Raw genomic sequence first — 17039 nt, 5'->3', positions numbered from 1 at the left:
TATATACTAAGGCAGGAGAGCCACGTGGTGATAATCAACACAAGAGCCGTTGTAGCCGTACGGAATTCAAGCTGTGCATATGGAGAACTCAGCTATTCCAAACAATTTGTACACTAGGGGTTATTCTCCATACCCTCTTTGGGCCATGAGTAATTTATTAAGCAGAATTAGATTTTATTTCCAAAGACCATTTTTCCATAGCATTGCATACTTGTAGACACAATTCAGGGATGATGGATACGCTATTCCTAGCACCCTACTTCCACAAAATGGGTACAACAGCAATGTCTTTCAGCCCATAGATAATCTGATCTCTTGACAAATGATCACTTAGTAGGACAATGGATTTGGATTTCTAAACTCTAATGGAAATTTAAAGTAAAAAAAAAAAAATTAACGAATTACTAAATTCTTACTACAGTGACCAGTAATGTTGATGTAAGGCTACTAAGTAAGGGGATTTTCACCACCTCTAAAACTTATGAAAGATGATACCACTTAACTTTAGGCACACCTCAAGTGAATCTTAAGTGGTTTTTGTGAACTTCAAATATTATATAAATTCTATTCGTTTAACAAAGAGTGCCTGAGAGAAGTTGCAAAATAAATGTTTGGTGTATAAATAGGTGTCTCTTACACACGTGGCTTTGGGTTAAATGTAAGGAATGCAAACAAAGTGATATGGAATCTACCCTGGAGAAACTTACTTAAACAGTAAGACCTCTACAGGGGGAGGAAGTTGGAAGGTGATATGTCTTTAAAAAGATAGCTCCAACCATGTGCTATAAATCAAAGGGGAAGAGTTGGAGGAGACAGAGCTTGAAGTGGGATCTGAAATGCTGGAATGATTTTGGATTTGAGAAGGGGAGAGGGGCGTCCTAGAAAGAGAGATTTCCACATGCAAGGGCACAGGTATACAGACACTGGTAGGGAATGGGGAACTAGGGAACCTTTGTGATCAGGGAAATGAGATGGTCAGGATTGTGCTTGGAGAAGACCAATCTGCAGAAAGCACGAGAAAGGTATTGGAAGGTGGAAAGACCGTAGGCGCAGGAGCGGATATCCTGCAGGTCCCTGGAAATGTGCAGCTGAAGCTCGGAAACAGGTCAGGGTTGGTGTTAAAGGTGTAGGAATCTGGAAGTCCTCTTTCTCTTCTTAGTAGTCATACTTGAGAAGCCTCAAGAAGAGCAAAGGACCAGGACAGGTCCTGGGCGGAGGGTGATGGCGTGTGAAAGGCCAACTTCTACACCAAACATCCTGCCCAACATCCGGGACCTCGAAAAAAACAAACACCCTCCACAAAGTAAGGCCTATGGAGGGGCGGGAAATCAAGGTGTAGAGATCCCTAGATGATAGTGCTTCCCAGTACACCGCAGGGCCACTAAAACAGAAGCAAGGACTAAATGAGTTCTATTTAAAACTGAGTGCACTTCGACTCTCTTCAAGAGCCATCTTTCTTGGCCTAAAGAAACTCAGAAGGGAGTCCCAGCTTTAAATATACTATCATGGCCCTTTTTATAGGGTGTTTTAAGCTACTTTGTTTTCCTAAAACCCCCTCTAACTGTGCCCGTTAAGAGCACACGGGTCAGGGAACCGGAGAGCCCAGTGATGTTATTATTCAAGTTCATCCTGTCTTTACCGCGCCCTGAAGGTAAGGAAAGGTCTGGGTGTCCACCAGGCGGCCTCGCCGAGGAGGAACTAGGCACAAATTCTCCGGATCGCAGGGAGAGCGGGCAAAAGAAAGCAAGACAGAGTACGAATAGCGCCCCCGTGGGAAGCAAGACTAAAGGCTGCCACCAACCCACCCGGCTTCTCCCTCAAACCCAGGCAAGAGGGATTACGGGGGCTGGCTACGGCCCCTGAACGGAGCTGGAGGTGCTGGGAGGAAAGTCAGATCCCATCTGCGCTCCCGGTTAGCCCTGCACTCCTCCGGGAAAATACTCCGGGCCCTATTACTCAGGAGCGATCTCTCCTCACCCCAGGTCCCCGGGGTCGAGTAGCGGGCCCCGCGTCAAGGTCGCGTCAGGGCGGGCGTGGGGAGAGCCCAGCAGCTGGAAGCACAAGGGCCCAGGGAATCCCGCGAAGCCACCACAGCGCTCGTCGGCGGGGCACCCCAGGCTTTCCCCACCTCCGGCTGCGCGGCGCCCGCCGAACGCGGACCCTCCTGCTCCGCAGAGCGGGAGCCACAGAGGGAAGCAGGTGGGTGTGGAGCCGGGCCCGGGGCCCCAGGGAGCTGCGGGCGCGCCCGAGGAGAGGGAGGCGCCCGCCGAGGTGTGGGCGGCGCCCGCCCGCTCGCCCGCGCCCCGGCCGCGCCCTGGGCTCGGGGCGCTGTCCCAGGCCGGGCGCACAGCTCCCGCCCCGCGAGGCCGAGCCGGGCCGTCCCCGGAGGTGCCCAGCCGGCCGCCCAGCCCCGCCACGCGGGCCTGCCGCCCACCTCGAGAGCCGCGAGCGCCCGGGAGGAGGAAGAGGAGGAGGAGGAGGAGGAGGAGGAGGAGGAAGAGGAGGAGGAGGAGGAGGAGGAGGAGGCGGCGGCGGCGGCGGCCCCTCCAGCCCGCGGGTGCGCGGAGCGCGGGAGGAGGCGGAGCGCGAGGCGGGGTGGCCGCGGGCGGGTGTGCGCGCCGGCCCGGCGCCCCCGAGCGCCCTGCCTCGCCTCCCGCGCCCAGCCTCTCCCCGGCTCCGCCACAGACACACACCCACCAAGCACCCACCACCCTCCGCCCCCGCTGACCGCCGCCACCTCTCCGCCGGCAGCCCGAGCGAGCGGCAACTCTCCGGCCCGCGCCGCTCGCCTTCCCGGCTCCTTCCGCGGGGCGAGCTTAGCCCCGCTCGATTTTTCCTTTTCTACCCCAGCCCTCTCCTGTCTGGGCGGCGGCGGCGGCGGCAGGGGGATGGGGGCCCGCGTGGGGAAGGGGGCGAAGATCGATGAAGATTGTTGTTCGTTTTAAGGATACCTTAGCTTCCTCCCGCCGCCTCTCCTTTGAGCTTTCCTGCTAGAGACCGTGAACAGTCAGGGATGTGAGGAGAGGGGGGAAAACGCCAGGAGCTCCAGCCAGCCGGGGAGACCCTCCTCTCCGCGGAGGGGAGGGGGATTTCCAGCGACAGATCACTGGCGAAGGGGACCGTCGCAGGGAGAGGAGCCCCGGAGGGAGCGGGGAATCCCACAACCCTCGGTGGCGCCCGAGCCCGTGCCGCCTGCTGAGCGGGGTCTGTGGGAGCTAGGTAAGTGAAGGGGCATTGCTGCTCCCCGAAGGGGTCTTCCTTTAAGAATGAATCATCGCGGGCAGCCTAGCCAGACTTGAGTTGCTAAAGGAATTGGAAACTGCCATATGGCGCCGAGTGGACTTACACACACAAAGCTGAAGCTGACTTAGCCCTGAGAGGGCTGTTACTGCAAGGCTCCGTCCCCGTGGGGAAGGCACTCCAGCGTCAGCCCCTGAAAAGGTTCTGAGCAGCCTGCCTGGGGAGGGATGGGGAATGTTATTTCTAGGAGACGAGCTCTTGTTGCCTTCTGTTCATTTGTTGGTAAATGCCACACTCACATGCACACACTTGTGGGACCGGATTTAGGGAGTGTGATGTCTCTGATGTATGAACAGTGCTCAGCACAGAGACGTGCATGCATCTTATCCTTCACGCTGTGCGCGTTCTCCGTTCTGTAGCAAGGTTCCTGAGAGGGAGAACGAGTCTCTAAGGAAAGAGCTTCATGGCTGTTTCCAACACACTCTGCTAGAGGACTTGAGAACACAGTTGCTCTCAGTGGCACCAGAAGACACCGACCATTTCACTCATCGTTTGCTTCCAATGCTAAATGACCGTTTTCAAAACGGTATGCTGCCATCCATTTTCTGGAATTCTAAGCATTTTTGTGTATTCATTCATAAAAATTGTCAGTGTGCAGTGTGCACAAACATGGCATTTATACATCATTTATGACTGCACAAGTGATAGAATCATAGATGCAAGATTACACTGGAAAATTTAGGATGCACAGATGTACACTGGGTTTATTTCATGCAGGTTCAACAGTCCTTCTAATCAAGTTATGCAATAATGTCAATATTTTAAATAGCATTTCACATTTCTGTTTTTGCACTGGTTGCTGGATTTTGTTGGGATTTGATTTTTTACTCTCAGCGCAAAAGAGAAGTAGGAATTTGTTATTGTTTCTAAATGTGTGGCATTGTGTGGGACAGTGGTCTCTTGGTATGATTATCAATAAACATCAATTGAGATATTACATTTCAGAAGACAAGAGAAAGGTAAATTCTGGTCAAAAATCTGAAGGCCACCTTGTCAATACTGCATAACTTCCAGGAAAGATTTCCAAAAAAGAGGGTAACATTAAAAAAAATGTATGTATATATGTATTGAAGTTTTACTTTATTTCACTCTTCAGAGAGAGAGTGTTGTGTGTATGTGAATAAATATAAAGTTGTCCAAAGCTTACTTGTAAGACATGAATTAGATCAATAGACATCTAAACTAAAGATTTTTGATTCTTAAATTAACCAAAACTTAAACAGTTGAGTAATCTGGCCCATTATGTATGCATATGTGCATTTAATTGCTGCTAGGGGTGGTGTTTTTAATGTAGGGCATAAATAATGTGCTTGCTTCCTTGTGTGGCTGCGTAGAGTTTCTGAGAATATTGAGGGTACTGTGTATAAATAACTTTTTTTCTCCACCGAATAAAAAGTATCCTCTGCACCTAAAAGAATGAATATGCCTCCACAGAGTGAATACTATAATCCCCTCCCTCTTGCTGTCGGGTTCAGACCAGTTGTTTACCATGAATAGCATTCCGTCTAATGCACTCTTTTTCCTTTTCTGGCACAGCACAGACTCTTGGAGAAAGGAGTGAATCAGTTGGCAGTTCTCTTTGCTTTCTTCCTCCTTTTAACCTTCACCATTCCTTCTCCAGGGTAGTGCTTCCAAATCTCCCTCATACACAAACACACACACCAACTCCAAAAAATAACTCCATTGCCTGCCACCTTGAGAATCCTAGTGTCTGTCTTTTCTTTTTCTCTGATGTTTTTCTAAGTAGCATCAATCCATGTGTCATTTTAAACTATTTCCAATTTCACTTTTCTCCAAATCCCACGGTTGAACTTTCCAGGCATGCATGTTTACTGAATATTCAGATGGGAGTAGTGAAAATTATTACCTTATCTAATCCTAGCTGTTTGGCTTTTAAAGTTTCCTCGTTGACACCATGGAGCAACTCATTGTGAGCATGACCTCACGCTACTCATTTCCAGTATGGTAGCAAAAGCGAGACAGCGAGAAAAAATGCAGTGGCAGGACAGGCTTTCGGTCACATTTCCTGGTAACTCAAAATAATCTCTGCCCAGGTTCTTTTTGCATACCTGCCTGTATATCTGTGGAAAATCTTCATTAAGCATGGAAAAGATATTTTTTCTTCAATTTATATTTGTCATTTTGAAATGGTATTCTAGGGAGATTGGGATATGTGTGTACATACTATGAAAGTAGACCAAATTACTGGTAAAATCTAGGAGAGCTACAAAATCTATTCATTCTAACCTCATGCATTTTTTCCTTGAGGAATTATAAAGAAGTAATTTGTTATCTGAAATGTGCTATCCCTTAGAGACTAAATTCCTTAAAGTTGATAGGACATCTTCTCATGTAACATTTTTAAGGTAACTGCATAAGGTTAAGATACTCTGTTTACTTCAGAATGTAAAATTATTTGAGATTTGCTTATATTCATCAAGTGGATTCTGCATAAAGTCACAATGCCTATTATTTTCACAAAGGTTTCAGAGAAGAGTAAGCATGTATTATAAGTGATATTTTTTAAGTTCAGTATTTTTTCGGAGTATTTTTTAAGGTAAGAGCTTACGACCTTGTTACTCCCAAAGTGATAAGATAAACTTTATAGAGCAGAACAGTCTTAAATTTTTTAGTTATATACTACAAGTATCTTCATAGTCTAGATCTATAGTCCCTTCTTGTTCAGTGGTTGTTTCCTCTTTGTGCTTCTTAAATATAAATTCCCACCAGTTCTTTACTATAAGCCCAGGCTGTCGAGCAAAAGGTCTAGTGTGTGTGACCAGAGACTCCTTGGCCTGTGTAAGCCAAACCCTACCATATTATCTTTTTATTTTTCTTTCATATTATCTTTAAGGGAAAAGTAGCTGTTCCTGTAGATTGAATTGTACCTGCCTGTACCTTTAATGTCATGTATCTACTCACTCATTCATTAATTCATTTATTACTCGTTAAGTGTATATAAAGAGAAGAGTGCTTGATTGGAATGTAACCAGAATAAAACAGATAGATAAAAGACATGGTCCTTGCCCCTCAAGGATTTTTTAAAGTGTAGAGAATAAAACTTGAATATATAACTAATCGAAGAATCACATATGTAGTTCAAAATCAGAGATCTCGGGCGCCTGGGTGGCTCAGTTGGTTAGGCGACTGCCTTCGGCTCAGGTCATGATCCCGGAGTCCCGGGATCGAGTCCTGCATCGGGCTCCCTGCTCGGCGGGGAGTCTGCTTCTCCCTCTGACCCTCCTCCCTCTCATGCTCTCTGTCTCTCATTCCCTCTCTCTCAAATAAATAAATAAAATCTTTAAAAAAAAAAAAATCAGAGATCTCTGGCATATAGACATGCTTTTAACAGTTTCATACTTAATAAATTAATTAAGGCAAATCATGAAGAGGATCATGAAAATTTGTCACAGTCTATGCTTTGGGGAATTATTAAAAAACAATAACAACTTTTATTAAAGTGATTACTCTTTAAATTGAAATTAAATTAAAACATTATTATAAATATTTATATTTTAATAATTTTAATAATTATATTGTGATTATTTTATTTATATAAACAAAATAAATTTCTTTTTACTATTATTATTATAACAAGCACTTTGGCCAGGAAATGTTTTCAGTGTTTTACAAATATTAAATAGTCTCACAACCACCCTATGAGGCAGCTATCACTAATCCTCTTCATTACACAGAAATGAAAATTCAGGTACAGAGACTTTTTGTATAAAGTGACATAGGAAGTAAATGATACAAACTTGAACTCGGGCATGCTGGCTCTACTTAACCACTATGATATTAAGAAGTATTAAGGGTGATCCCAGACAGAGTAAAAAAAACATGTTTGCAGCTTCTAGATTTATTTGAAGCTCTATCTTCCCATTAAAGTATACGACCATAGTTCTGATTACAGGGATGCTTGGAAAAGGTCAAAAAGGGACTTTCAGTAGGTGAAAACCCCAAAGTTTTCAACATAAATTTGAAATAAGAAGCTAGGTTACCTGGAGGCTGATCTTTAAAAGTTGGGTAGACTGTTATCAGAATGCTAAAACATTAGAAAGTACTGCTTTTAGAGTGACCACAGAGAATAAAGCTGGCTGAGAGATGACTGACTAGCCAATTTCAAATGATAGATTATTTTATTTTCATTTCCAGTTTTTAAAAACTTTTGTGAATTGTTTTGAATAAAGTATTATAAATAATTTTAATTTATTATTTTTAGAATTATATGTTCATATGTTAAAAGAAAAATTATTAGTTTTCCAATATATAATTTTCTTTTACCTGTGTCCCCATATTTTCCTCTGTAAAATGTACCTCCCATATATTATGGAAATTGGAATACAGTCACTTAACAGTTTTACTTTCTAGTATATTGTCTGGAATGCATTTATTTTATTAAATGACAACTATAATATAATTGTGAAAGCATAAATCAAGTTATAAATTACTGAGATTTTCATCAAGGAAAGCTTCCGTATTATTTGAGGTAAAGTTCTTTCTAAATAGCCATGGCTTCTGGTTATGTGAAAAATACCACCTGGATTAAATTTGGAGGATAAAATGGCCAAATATTCCCTGAAGGATGCCATATAATTAAATATTTAGATACTCATCATCCTCATGATGAACATTTTAATTTTTCCCACAGATCTTAGGTCTCATAAGCTCAGTCGCATATTGTGTAGACAACTCTCAACCTAGAATTGGCTTATAGCTTATAAGTTGATTTTAAAGGTTTGGGTTTTTTTTGGAACCTGTATTGCATTTAGAGAAGCAGTACTCTTTTGATGTTTAAGTCTCTAGCCCAATCCACAAATGCCCTTTTTTAAAATCAGTAGTATACCCAAAGTATAGTAATACTAGTACTAAAAACATAACCATATGTATAACAATATTCCTGGGGAATAATTTGCTTTAAATAATATTTATTGACTGCTTCCTCTGCGCAGGGCTCTTCGGGGATACAAAGGTGAACATGGTACTGCCTGGGCCTACAAGGAAGAGAGAAAATTGAGTTCGTACCTAACTCACTTTCACGTTAGGCAGAATAAAGAAAGCTTAATAATTTTGGTATAGGCAAAATAGTGAATAATTGATTCAGAGATCTATCAGAAGAGCCAGGGACTGCCGACCTCCTTAGGATTCTCATTTGGTGTTTCATCCTCAGGATATCTGCTGAGCTCCTTTCTTGGTGCCAAGCCCTAGGCTAGGTGCTGGGGACATAAATATGAATCAGACAGCATGCACTCACAGCCTGCACATGCAGACAAGTAAATCATAACAAAATGTCATAAATGCTGTTGGCAGAGCAGAATGGCAATTCAATGGAGTAGTTGCCTGACAGAAGCATCCCGAGAGTAAAAAAATGTGATTGTTCTGAGTTCCTAGATGGATGTAGTCGTGATTCACTCCTCAATTAGACCCAGTGTCCCCTTTTAGTAAGCAGGGTTTTGTAATGTCCCTTTTACTTTCCTGAAATGGTATTTGTAGATAATATAACCTACCTTCAAACGTAATATTTAGAAAAATCAGTAAGTTCTTTCTCTGTAAGAGAAGCCAGAAATCAAAGGCAAGCTGCTTACGATAAACCTGTAGGTATATGAGTTTGCATATGCTCAGGCATAGCTATCCTGAGAGGTACTAAAGTAGTCACATGCTTGCTACTAAAATGCATAAACTTGGATTTAAGAGAAAACATTCAACTGAATATTGGTGACACTTTTGTATATTTGGCGTTTTTGAAATAAGAATGAAGTAAATACATGCATGGCATGTGACAGTTACGATTGCAAACATGTGGGTGTACTGTATTAGTGAATGAGTTCACGTGAGCATCATTCTAGCTGGTGACATGACTCTCCAAAATGATGAGCAAATCTTGGTGAAGTTCCAAATATGGTACTTTCCTAGAAAATGCCCATGCAGAAAATACTTTTTGTATCACAGGGTTAAGATCTCATCACAGATACTCACAAGCAAGTTTTTCGTGTACGTGTGTGTCTGATCAGTAGTGTAAAACTTAGGGGGTGCAGGATTTCTGTACATGTTATGGGGTTTCTGGTATTCCTGGGCCTTGCCCTCCAAATATTTCACAGTTGTAGAAAACTCACCCAAAAGACTGAGTTAATCTCATTCAACAGCACTGATTACAGATACAGTCTCCCACCGAAGGGAGCCAATCTCATTCTAATGCATCACTGGGCTGTTTTGAAAAAGCAGGACTCTCTAAGTTTTTAGTAAGAAGATAAATTTAAAGGCAATATATGAGGCTGGCTGATCTGATCATAAATGTCAGGATTCCATTTCCTATGTGGGAGTGTCAGACAAGACTTCACAGGTGAAATGACAACTAAGGTAATTTTTAAGAGATGAGTAAGCATTTTCCAGGCTAAAAAGGAGGCAGATGGAGAACATTCTAGGCAGAGGGAACAGCATTTGCAAAGCAGTGGCATAAAGAGGGCTTGGCTGGTAATTGGGGCTCAACATTGTCAGTTGCAGGGAAATGAGGGGAGATGAGGTTGAAGAAGGTTGGAGATTAAATGGGAAAGGTGTTGTGTTCTATCACTTGGATCTTATCCTATGGGACAGGCAGTGGGGGTTAACTGCAATTTTAAGTAGAGTGACATGGTCCACTTTTTGTGGGGGACAGTCTCTGAGCTAGCATGAGGAAGATTGATGCTAAGAGGAGAAAAGATTGAACCCCAGGAGACTAGTTGGGAGACTGTTGAGGCATACACGTAGGATAAGGTCCAGGACTTATCTTAATAGAAATGGTGAAGAAGAGGAGGGTCTGAATTCCCCATGGCAAACATTTGTAACCCAAGTGTCCCTAAGTCTTTCAGCTCCCAACCTGGGTTGGAATAACAGGCTTGGAACCCCACTCTTTCTTCTTCAAGGGTCATTGTCTTAGTTGTGGTAACATGAGCTTCTATACTAAAATTCCGTATTTCAGTGATTAATAGAGTAGAAGTTTATTTTTTGCTCACATAAGAGTCCAGTGTGTGTGTGTTTTGTGCAATGATTTGGGGACCCATATTCTTGCAAAGTTCTAGGGATTTGGAGTTCTCTGCATCTAGCTGGGAGTTATGGATGAGAATGAATACCCAAGAAGTGACACACCTTGCCTCCATTCACATTCTTTTGGTGAGAGAATCACATCACTCCATCTATATACAAAGAGGGCTGGAATATCTAATATCTGGTTAGCCACTCCCCAGCAACATTTCTGTATCATGGAAGGAAAAGCAAAATTTTGCTGAACAGCTATTTCTATCACATTCTGCTTCTCTGGCCACATGTAGCAAAACCTCAGCCACAGGAGACTACCTGAATCCCCCCTGATCATTGCGTCCATCTCAAAGTCCAGGCTGTAAGGGTGATGCTAAGTCCTCCCCCTTAAATCTGGATATGGCTCCTCATTGTCCAGAAACCTTTATACTGAAAGACAGGTTATTGCCCTCCCATGACATAATGATGGATCAGGTGTAGAATAATTGTATTCAAAAATTCCCATTTGGAAAAGGGAAGAATGGGAGATGCAGTCATTGGCCCATGACATGGAAGAAATCCTGCTAGACATTGCCAAAGACCTCCTGCCCTGGCAGTAGGGGAAGTTCTTTATTTTTTAGACTCTGTGTTTTCTATCTTGGAATAACTTTTTTCATTGTTATCTGTAGCCCTGGCCACCCTCTGAAAGGTTCTTCCCTACCGATTACACACACATCCAAAATGGATATTGGGAAGTATGTCCTTCTTGGGAATTATATTACCTTCTCAGCACCCTTCTTGCTGGTCCAAGTTTGGGTGCCTTAGAGGATGTTTTATAGTCACTGTTTGTTTTTTCCTTAGGCCAGGCTCCTAATTTCTTTGACAATACAATTCCCTTAAAATCTTCATAGGTTTTTAATGTATTTGCTTTGTGTCAGTTACACTACTAACTACATTGAAAATTCTTTCCTATTCATAATTCTTGAACCTGCTTCATTTCTTTGCTCATGTCTCAACACCATGTCTCAAGTGGTTACTTTGAGGTCATCTGAAAGAATAGCCATGGGTGGTTGGGTGACTTATGAATCAGATCTTTGTTGCAAGGCTGAGTCATTTTGTCAAAAATAGGTATCTGTTATTCGAATCCATTTTCGGTGTTATTCCTCACTCTTAGAGTCCCTGAAGCAATGTACTGTTGCAGCTTCATAGTCTTGGATTTCTAAGAGTTTGGCTATTTGCCCTTATCTCTGTTCTCAAACCAGCCAATCATTTCCTGAGCTCATCCATTATCTTATAACACCTTGCTGTAGGCGGTGAGAAACAACCATCACACACAAGCATTCTGGCTCTTTCCGGCCATTTCCTCTGGAGTTAGTGCAGTTTTGCCAGGGCCGAGGAGGATTCCAGGCCTCCAGTCTCCTCTCGCTGTCACCTGACTGATGCCCACGCTACGTATTTAGATTTTTATAAAGGCAGCACCCACTTCAAGGTATTAGCTTCAGAATGAGTTAGGATGATGCCAGCTGCTATAACAAACTGAAATGTTAGTGGCTTGACATAATATAAAAGTTTCTCACCCACATATCAAATGAGGAGAGGTGTTTATGTGGGGAGAAAGGGAGAATTGAAAATGCATATCTACTTCTTAAACATCTTGGCTCAGAAATGATGACAGCAACACTCCTGCTTATAATCTGCTGATGAAAACTAGTCGGATGGCCCCCCTAGAATGCAGGGGGGCTGGGAAATGCAATCCCTGGGTCAATAAGAGCTTCCCAGAGACAGTTCTCTCTTACAAAAGTGAAGCATAAATTTAGACAATTAGCCCATTCCTGCTGTAGTCATCTTCCTCCAGAGTAAATTAGGGAGGAAAGGGCTTGAATTACATTCACTCTCCAGTTAATCTATTCTGTGCATGGCATGGCCCCACCTCACTCCTGTCTTCTAATTGGCTCTCCATCCAGACTTCTGGGACTAGCATAGTCTTCCTTAGTTCCCTAAAGCATCACTGGTGTAAGGCTCTTATACATAATGGACTCTGGCTGAGTGTTTTGGGATAAAGGATGGTAATTCTACCAAAGACAAGAAACTAGTTCTAATTGAATGTTAGATGTCGATGCTTCTAGAACTGTCTTTACCATTCCTTACCATGGGGGTTTGCTCACCAGCCCAGATACAAGCCGTTTGCTAGGCCTTTCTCTTCCCCTCGGCTCTTCCTCACATCTCTTCATCTAGGATTTCCCCTCTATCCTTTCTCAAGGTGCAGTGGACTCAGTGTGCAGGTCTACAAAGGGACTTGCCTGTAATAGCCACACAGTCCATTATGGTTTTATTTTTTTTCCAAAACAAAGCCGTAGTTCTTTCTCTAAAAGGACTTATTGCTTTCTCATAGCCCAACTGTCTCAAAATTGTAGCCAGCTTTTTAAAGACATGCACTTAGCAAATATTTGTTAAGCACTTTTCATAGGTAAAGCACTCTTCTAGGTCACCAGATTAAACAAAATTGGTCATTATCCTCACAGTGCTTATAGTCTATCTAGAAACAAACAAAGAACCCCCCAGATCCCTCTTCAGTGGCAAGGGCAGTGAGTCTGTCCTAGGTCCAGACGATTGGGGATTCTTGCTATTTGGAAGCGAAAGTGCGGGGCAAAGGCAAGGCTGCTGGAAATGAATGGGTGAGGGTGACACTTGTGGAGTGAGGAGCCGCATGTGGGCTGTGGTGTGCTAAAGTGGGGGACTTGAGACATTATGCCGCCATTATTACCCACAGATACCTTTATGCTCTGTTTCTGGTCACCTGGTTTGTTTGTTGCGGACTCCAGGACTTGAGTTCTTTGCTTCTTTTTCCACTCCCTCCTCCTGTTTTCTAATAGTGGGCGCTCAGTCATGTCAGGGTCCAGGTAAGCTGGTCCTAAGAGGAAATCAGGCAGGTAGGCACACGTGGCATCTGGAAAAGCCAGAGATGGATGGCTGGTGGCAGTCCAAGTGGGCAGGAAGTTAGATCTCTGGAGTACTGGCAGAAGCCCCAGTCAAATTATGGGGAGGGGAGTCTGGGAACAGGCAATATTTGAGACTCAGACAGGTAGGGGCAGACGGGGCAGGCAGGATTAGGAAGATCCAGCCCCATAGGCTCAAATGCTATGGTTTGTGGACACTTAAGAATTTAGAAAGAAGTCTATTGTATGGGGCTAGCAGGAGTCCAGACTAGTTTAGACATGGGTGTCTATTGTCAGGAAATCATGTGATGGTCACATCATAAATGCAGGGTTTCAGGCACAATGGACAGGACCATTCCCTACACCATCACCAAACTGCCAACACCTCTTTCTGGACTTCCACTAAAGCTTATTAACTGGACTCCTAGCTTCTTTTCTTGTCCCCTCAATCCATTTTGCCCTTTGCTTTTCTTTCTTTATAAATGGCAAATCTGATCATATCACTCATCTACCTTAACCCCTTAAATGATTTCCCACTTTTCTTAGAATAAAGACCTCAATCTTTAACTCAAGGGTTACCCTATTCCTTCTTCACTTTCCAAAGCATCGCTAGCCTAAGGCTGTTGTTTATAGAGGCTCTGGTCATTCTGGCCCCTGCCCGCCTGCCTCATTTCAGGCCACTCACCCTTCATAGTCTGCTATGATTTCTGGCTTTCTTTTAGTTTATCCCAGGTGCCTGAGATTCCTTGCCACAAGGCATGCACAGGTGGTGGTTTGGGGTACTCTCTCTTCCCACTTTTACCTACCTAACTCTTACTTAAGCCCCTGATCTCAGGTCAAAAGTCATTTGCTCAAAGAAGTCTTCTTGGGTCCCCAGAGTAGAGCAGGTCTCTCCATTATTCTCTTTCTTAGCACCTTTTATTCTCCTTTACAGCACTTACCAATTCTAAATTGTGGGTCATTTTCTTGTGTCGTTTTACTGTGTGCGAATGTCAGCTCACTAAAGGCAGAGGCTGTCCTTATTCACTGCTTTATCCATAACACCTCCACATAGTTGGTGCTCCTTGTTAATGTGTTGGGTCAATGTGTGAAAGAATGGATGGAACCAGGACCTAAGTCAGGTTCTAGGTCACAGAATAGCTACCAGGAGTGCAGCTATCGAGAACTGCTGCCCAGGGTGGACCAGAGTAGGACTAGACTAGGACCAGCATGTTGATGAACTGCCAGGCCATGGCCCTGCACTGTATACTCACACACTCTTCACGTGCTTCTTGACAAGGGCTAAAATGGTTCTACAATCTGGGCTGGAACAGTTGGAAAGTGGGGGTTGAGGGGCTGCCACTGGTAAGAATGAAGGCCACTGGTGGAATGAGATGAGGAAGAACATGGTACTTCCAATAGAATTTTTCTCTCATCTCTGTTTTCAGAACAGAACTCAGCTTCGTAACTTCACAGGAGAGTCGTTTAGACCAGTGCTTTCCGATAGAACTGTCGTGATGATGGGCGCTTTCTCTATCTGTGCCCTTCGATTCAGCAGGCACTAGCCGTGTGAGCTATTGAAACCTTGAAATGTGACTCGTGAGGCTGAGAAATTAAATTTTAAATTTAAATATCCATATGTGGCTAGTGGCTACCATACGAGACAGTGCAGGCCTGGATTATTATTAGCATGAATTACTTTAGGAAACACTAAGTTTCAAAAGCAGTATGGTTTAAATTCTAGAAATACCCACTTACAACCAACCTCAGCCTCCAACTAACCATATATAAACATGCAAGCCATCTGCAGAGTCCAATGCCTATTTTGACTCAGATGAGTATCTCCCAGGTACATCCTAGTGAAGGGATTTGAATGCACTATGATTTATTTCTGTGCATAGGAATTGTTCTTTATTGAAGGCATTTCTTTCTTTATGTGAACTACAAAATGTAAAATGTTATACAAATATAGAACATTATCTCTGTAAGTGTCTAATGTGACCTTAAATGCTTTCTCACGCCCACTTTTCCCAGACAGGATTTCCTTCCTTCCTTTCTCTTTCTTTCTTCCTTTCTCTCTCTTTCTTTCATTCTTGTCCATCTTTTCTCTCTGTCTCCTGCTTCTGTTCATGTTTCTTCCTCTATTCATGTTTCTTTTCTAACCTCTAAAATGACACAGACACAACACTGTGTTCTTTAACAAGTTCCTTTCCTTTTGCATATTGATTTCTTTTGTGCTTATTTATAAGAGCTGTTTTATCAGTTCAGATTATTAATAAAAAATCCCTCTTTAATGATAATAGCTCTTGACATGCCAATTGATATATTTTTGGAGATTTGTCAGATACAATAATTTCAATATTTATTAAGTAGAGCATGTTATTATGGTGAAGTATTGTGCTGTTGTTTTTTTTTTTTTTTTTCACAGTTATCACCTAGATAACATTAGAGTTGCTTTTAATCCTTTGAAAGTTCCCATGTGACTGGATCTCTTGAATTCTTTGTTCTGCTTTTCACAGATGAAAACCACTATCTTCCAGAAAGATAATACCAGAATGAGAAAGTGGTATTTAGAAGGTACAATTCTGAAATATAGCCGTGAAGTAACATTTGAGAAGAGATGGTTCATGTTTAGTCCTGTTCTCTAGTCTGTACAGCTTAGGACAAATGTGTCTAGGGTCTTCCATGCTAAATGTCTTTAGTTCATAAAATCACAATTATTAATTAGACTACCATTAAATATTAATTTACTTTTGAGATAAATGTCATTTTAAATTTGGAATCCTAGGTTTTTTTTCTAAATCTAAGGAGAGCATTTTCATTAGGCTTAATAGAAAGAGTGCACATAGAAAGCTTAGAAGCTATTAAAAAGTTACTTCTTAAAATTGTCTCTGGTTTCATTCAGGCCCAACAAAATAATAAACATGGCTTGTAATCATCTATGTGCAGCTAAAGTAGAATGTTATAGTAAGGGTTTTGTCTTTTTTTTTTTAGGGAGCCATTTTCTTGCAGGCATTTTATAACACAGTGTTTGATATAGTTGTAGGTGCTCAATAAGTATTTGTCGAATGACTTAATGAAATAATCCATTTAATTCATTAATTCACTTAAGACCTCCAAGAGCTTTTAAAATTGCAAATGATGGCCAAGGCTATATCTCACATAAATGAACATTATGTTCTATAAAGCCCCATGAATTAAGACATCTGTGTCACTTGCTGGTATTTTATACTTTTCCCTTCCTTCACATTAATATGTTTAAATCAGGTGGAAAGCACTAATTAGGTACCAGTTAAAGAAATATTTAAGTCCATAATATTATCTGAGCCTATAAGACATATGCTAAAAGCACAAATCCAAAACTTCTTATAATATTCTTTGCAGTAATCCTATGGGTTCTTTGAGATCAAGAGCTGGCTACCTTACCCAATTTTGTATCCCCTGCATTCAGTATAAAGTGATAGCCAGTTAACACATTGTTTTGGAAGGAAGGGAGGGAGGGAATGAGAAAGGAATAATGTATCTAAATCAGTATGTATTATTTGTAATGTTTGATCTTTTTCCATTCTGACCATTATTGGAATAGGAGAAATTATAGATTTATGTTGTAGTCAGGATTCATTAATAATTAGGTTCAACTCATCAGTATTTATAGGTTTAACTGAATATAAAATAGTTTGATTGCTCTTACTTCACTTTTTCTCTTGCATCATTGTAATTTTATATTTTGATGCTCTAAGGTAGCAAAGTCTAGTGGAGAAATAGACTCAGGAACAAGAGAGTTGGCTTCTAGCCCTCATGCAGAATGGACCCTGGGAAAATCACTTAAATCCA

General features: G+C 42.3%; 1 protein-coding gene across 1 annotated transcript in view; it reads left to right on the top strand.

The window, feature by feature from the left end:
* Positions 1-2574: 2574 nt before the first annotated feature.
* The window catches only part of KCNB2 (potassium voltage-gated channel subfamily B member 2), a 400876-nt gene continuing 386411 nt past the window's right edge, over positions 2575-17039 (top strand). Inside the window, exon 1 of the mRNA XM_045896399.3 lies at positions 2575-3219. The gene's annotated coding sequence lies outside the window, so the exon portion shown is untranslated. The remainder of the gene's footprint in view (positions 3220-17039) is intronic.

Source organism: Mirounga angustirostris, unplaced genomic scaffold (assembly GCF_029215605.1).
Source record: "Mirounga angustirostris isolate CCGP_5_RB_7025 unplaced genomic scaffold, mMirAng1.0.hap1 SCAF_4, whole genome shotgun sequence".
NCBI lineage: Eukaryota > Metazoa > Chordata > Mammalia > Carnivora > Phocidae > Mirounga > Mirounga angustirostris.
The sequence above is the reverse complement of the archived record's forward strand: the minus strand, read 5'-3'. Positions and strand labels throughout refer to the sequence as shown.